The sequence below is a fragment of the Triticum urartu genome, chromosome 7A, assembly GCF_056163025.1.
Source record: "Triticum urartu cultivar PI428250 chromosome 7A, HENAU_Tu73, whole genome shotgun sequence".
NCBI lineage: Eukaryota > Viridiplantae > Streptophyta > Magnoliopsida > Poales > Poaceae > Triticum > Triticum urartu.
The window spans coordinates 131,374,337-131,380,308 of NC_141879.1; positions in this window are offsets into that span (position 1 = coordinate 131,374,337).

The following is a 5,972-nucleotide window of genomic DNA, read 5'->3' on the forward strand; positions in this document are numbered from 1 at the left end:
AAATTGCAGCTCCTTCGGCAGTCCTGGAGCTTTTCTGGTGAATTTTCTCCAAACCCTGCCGGACAAAGAAAACAATTACTTGATATATCAGGAAATGAACAAAGTTGCTCATATGGTGGATAATGATTGATTTAACTTACTTCTCGAGTATTTGAGTCATGTCTGCATAGTCCTGGGGATCTTTTCGTCTTGAGTCTAAGATGGTTACTAGTCCCTGCTCAAGCTTAATCTCTAGGAGAATATAGTGGAAACTGCACACGCATGCATAACTCATCAATTACATTACTATAACATTGACTAATATATAAGGGAAACCGAATACACACAAGACAGTAACACTCACTTGAAGTTGTAAGGAAAGAGTATTATATCTTTGTTTTCATTTATTATGAACGATCGTAGCAAGTTGGCCTCGGTAGCTGCGGCATGAAATTTAACCTGAGTTGCATCTATGAGATATGTGTTAATGAACCCAATATCACCGACTTGTCTTTTCTTCAATTCGGCGATCTTCAATCTGCATAATATAGTGAGGATGATTATAAATACATGCAATGAAAGAGCGGAGCTATATAGAGAGACTTAATGACAGAAGTAGTACTGCTTACAAATAGTAGCAGGCGACCGTTGTTTTATCGAGGGCCAATTGATTGAAAAACTGATAGAACTCCTCAAATGGAACAGGCAACAGTTCAATCCAACGAGGTCATACTCCCTCAACGTCCCCGCCTCTCTCATGAACAAAAAAATATGTGAATTAAAAAAACATCATGTTCTATGAACAAAAAAACATCATATTTCATCCACATTCGTGCATACATCATATATGTGATCATCTATGAAAAAAACATCATATTCTATAAAAAAATCATTACATATATATATAAACAAGCATATATATATATATAACAAGCATATATATATATAAAACAAGCATATATATGAAAAAAAATTGCAAAGGGAGGGCGCCAGCGACTGGACCAAGCTGAGGAGGCGGGCAGGGGCGCAGGCGACGGTGAGGGCAGGCCGGGGCGGCGCGCGTCGGGGCAGGGGCGCGGGCGACGGCGACGGGAGCGGGCCGGGGCGGCACGCGTTGGGGCAGGGGCGGGCGGCGACGGCAAGTCCGTGGCAGGGGCTCGGGGCGCGGGGCGGCGCGCGCGAGAAGGGGAGCTCGAGGCCACAGCGGGGGCGGCGAGGGCGCCGGCGCACGGGGGCGGGACGGGGCAGGGGCAGGGCGATGGCGACGAGGAGCAGGCGGTGATGGCGAGCACAGGGCAGGGGCGAGGGGCGACGGCGACGGCGAGCACGGGCAGCCTGGCGGCGTCGGGGGCAAATGGTCGATGAGAAACTGAAAATTTCCTAAGTTGTGGCACCAATCGGGACCAATGCCACCTTTAGTCCCGGTTGGTGCCACCAACCGGGACCAAAGGCCTGATTTCGCCAGCCCAAAGGGCGGGAAGCGGCGGCCTTTGGTCCCGGTTGGTGGCACCAACCGGGACTAAAGGGGGGCATTGGTCACGGTTGGTGCCACGAACCGTGACCAATGCCCCCTTTAGTCCCGGTTGGTGCCACCAACCGGGACCAACGGCCTTGTGCTGCCCCGCGCCCAAAAGTTTAGTCCCACCTCGCTAGTTGAGACGGCTCGGGAGTGGTTTATAAGCGCTGTTGCACCCACCCTCCCGAGCTCCTCTCAACTGCAGGCTTTCGGGCCTAATCTATCACTGCAATGCCTGTGGGCCTACTGGGCCTACTGCGGGCCTGAATCCTGGCCCATGGTAGGGTTTCTAGTCGTATTCAGGCCATGGTGGCCCAGTAGGTGGCATTTTTTGTTTTTTTGTTGCTTTATTTATTTTCTTTTGTCTTTTGCTTTATTTTTTAATTCTTTATGCTTTTAGTTTTAGAAAAATTATAAATGTTTTGTTAATGCCATTAGTTTCAAATTTGAAAACACTTTTTTAGTTTTTTTGTTTTCTTTGTTGCTTTATTTATTTTATTTTCTGATTAACTTTACTATAAAAATAGTTTTTTCCTGTTTTTTTGATTTGTTTTTTAATTATTTATTTTCTTTTGTTTTTTGCTTTTATTTTTAATTATGTTTGCTTTTAGGTTAGCAAAATTATAAACTTTCTGTTAGTGCCATTAGTTTTAGAAAAATTATAAACTTTCTGTTAGTGCCATTAGTTTTAGAAAATTTATAAACTTTTTGTTAATGCCATTAGTTTTCAAATTTGAATAGTTAAAATTTGAATTCTTTGAAAATTGTTTGAATCACAAGTTTGTGATTAACTTACTAAAAAAATGAGAATAGATGCACTTATAGAGAAAATTCGACCTAAATTCCTAGTAAATTTCTATGAATTTTAGAGAAATTCACTATGAATTTAGGTTAACCTTTTCTCTATTAGGGCATCTATTTTCACTTCGAGAGGAGCTCAACAAGGCAGAGAGGGAAGGGCTTATAAACCGGTGTGAGCCCCCTTCGGTTGGCGAGGTGGGACTAAACTCTGCCCGCAACGAGGACCAACCCTTTAATCCCGGTTTGTGGCACAAACCGGGACTAATGGTCATGGGCCAGGGGCGAACCATAAGACATGAAAGCATTTCAAATGAACTCTGAAAAAGTTGAAAGTTGGGATGGTATCATAATTTCACCCACATAGCATGTGCATGTACAAAACGGACAATGGTAGCATGTTCGTGTGTTACAAAGTTGGCATGGTATCATCATAATAGTTGCGGGAGAATGTCTTCACTTTTTCTTTGCTTGTGTCATTTGCTTATTGCACCGTAACCATGGATAATCTTCATTGTTTATCAGGATGCTTGGGTCAGCCTTGACATTGAAGGGAGGAATTTCATGAAACTTTTCATAATCTTCAGACATGTCTATCTTGCCGTCCACTCCCAGGATGTCCCTTTTTCCTGAAAGAACTATGTGGCGCTTTGGCTCATCGTATGATGTATTCGCTTCGTTATCTTTTCTTTTTCTTGGTTTGGTAGACATGTCCTTCACATAGATAACCTGTGCCACATCATTGGCTAGGACGAACGGTTCGTTAGTGTACCCAAGATTTTTCAGATCCACTGTTGTCATTCCGTACTGTGGGTCTACCTGTACCCCGCCGCCTAACAGATTGACCCATTTGCACTTAAACAAAGGGACCTTAAAATCAGGTCCGTAGTCAAGTTCCCATATGTCCTCTATGTAACCATAATATGTGTCCTTTCCGTTCTTGGTTGCTGCATCAAAGCGGACACCGCTGTTTTGGTTGGTGCTCTTTTGATCTTGGGCGATCATGTAAAATGTATTCCCATTTATCTCGTATCCTTTGTAAGTCAATACAGTCAAAGATGGTCCCCTGGACAAGAAGTACAACTCATCGCAAATAGTGTTGTCACCTCTGAGACGTGTTTCCAACCAACTGCTGAAAGTCCTGATGTGTTCACATGTAATCCAGTCGTCGCACTGCTCCGGGTGTTTGGAGCGCAGACTGTTCTTGTGTTCATCGACATACGGGGTCACCAAAGTAGAGTTCTGTAGAACTGTGTAGTTTGCTTGAGACCAAGAATATCCGTCCCTGCATATTATTGAGTCTCTTCCAAGAGTGCCTTTTCCAGTCAGTCTCCCCTCATACCGCGATTTAGGGAGACCTATCTTCTTAAGGCCAGGAATGAAGTCAACACAAAACCCGATAACATCCTCTGTTTGATGGCCCATGGAGATGCTTCCTTCTGGCCTAGCGCGGTTACGGACATATTTCTTTAGGACTCCCACGAACCTCTCAAAGGGGAACATATTGTGTAGAAATACGGGCCCCAGGATGACAATCTCGTTGACTAGATGAACTAGGACGTGCGTCATGATATTGAAGAAGGATGGTGGGAACACCAGCTCGAAACTGACAAGACATTGCGCCACATCACTCCTTAGCCTTGGTACGATTTCTGGATCGAATCACCTTCTGAGAGATTGCATTGAGGAATGCACATAGCTTCATAATGGCTAATCGGACGTTTTCCGGTAGAAGCCCCCTCAATGCAACCGGAAGCAGTTGCGTCATAATCACGTGGCAGTAACGAGACTTTAGGTTCTAAAACTTTTTCTCTGGCATATTTATTATTCCCTTTATATTCGACGAGAAGCCAGTCGTGACCTTCATACTGAGCAGGCATTCAAAGAAGATTTCTTTCTCTTCTTTCATAAGAGCGTAGCTGGCAGGACCTTTATACTGCTTCGGAGGCATGTCGTCTTTTTCGTGCAAACATTGGAGGTCCTCCCGTGCCTCAGGTGTATCTTTTGTCTTCCCATACACGCCCAAGAAGCCTAGCAGGTTCACGCAAAGGTTCTTCGTCACGTGCATCACGTCGATTGAGGAGCGGACCTCTAGGTCTTTCCAGTAGGGTAGGTCCCAAAATATAGATTTCTTCTTCCACATGGGTGCGTGTCCCTCAGCATCATTCAGAACAGCTAGTCCACCGGGACCCTTTCCAAAGATTACGTAGTGTAAATCATTGACCATAGCAAGCACATCATCACCGGTGCGCATGGCGGGCTTCTTCCGGTGATCTGCCTCGCCTTTGAAATGCTTGCCTTTCTTTCGACATTGATGGTTGGTCGGAAGAAATCGATGATGTCCCAGGTACACATTCTTCCTGCATTTTTCTAGGTATATACTTTCAGTGTCATCTAAACAGTGCGTGCATGCGTGGTATCCTTTGTTTGTCTGTCCTGAATGGTTACTGAGAGCGGGCCAATCGTTGATGGTCACGAACAACAACGCCTTAAGGTTAAATTCCTCCTGTCTGTGCTCATCCCACGTACGTACACCGTTTCCATTCCATAGCTGTAAAAGTTCTTCAACTAATGGCCTTAGGTACACATCAATTTCGTTGCCGGGTTGCTTAGGGCCTTGGATGAGAACTGGCATCATAATGAACTTCCGCTTCATGCACATCCAAGGAGGAAGGTTATACATAGATAGAGTCACAGGCCAGGTGCTGTTATTGCTGCTCTGCTCCCCGAAAGGATTAATGCCATCCGCGCTTAAAGCAAACCATACATTCCTTGGGTCCTTTGCAAACTCATCCCAGTACTTTCTCTCGATTTTTCTCCACTGCGACCCGTCAGCGGGTGCTCTCAACTTCCCATCTTTCTTTCGGTTCTCACTGTGCCATCGCATCAACTTGGCATGCTATTCGTTTGTGAACAGACGTTTCAACCGTGGTATTATAGGAGCATACCACATCACCTTTGCAGGAACCCTCTTCCTGAGGGGTTCGCCGTCAACATCACCAGGGTCATCTCGTATGATCTTATACCGCAATGCACCGCATACCGGGCATGCGTTGAGATCCTTGTATGCACCGCGGTAGAGGATGCAGTCATTAGGGCATGCATGTATCTTCTCCACCTCCAATCCTAGAGGGCATACGACCTTCTTTGCTGCATATGTACTGTCGGGTAATTCGTTATCCTTTGGTAGCTTCTTCTTCAATATTTTCAGTAGCTTCTCAAATCCTTTGTCAGCCACAGCATTCTCTGCCTTCCACTGCATCAATTCCAGTACGGTACCGAGCTTTGTGTTGCCATCTTCGCAATTGGGGTATAACCCTTTTTTGTGATCCTCTAACATGCGATCGAACTTCAGCTTCTCCTTTTGACTTTCGCATTGCGTCCTTGCGTCGACAATGACCCGACGGAGATCATCATCGTCGGGCACATTGTCTGGTTCCTCTTGATCTTCACCAGCTCCCCCCGTTGCAGCATCACCGTATTCAGGGGGCACATAGTTGTCATCGTATTCTTCTTCTTCGTCGTCTTCCATCATAACCCCTATTTCTCCCAGCCTCGTCCCAACATTATAGTGTGGCATGAAACCCTTGTAAAGCAGGTGGGAGTGAAGGATTTTCCCGTTAGAGTAAGACCTCGTCTTCCCACAATGAGTGCATGGACAACACATAAAACCATTCTT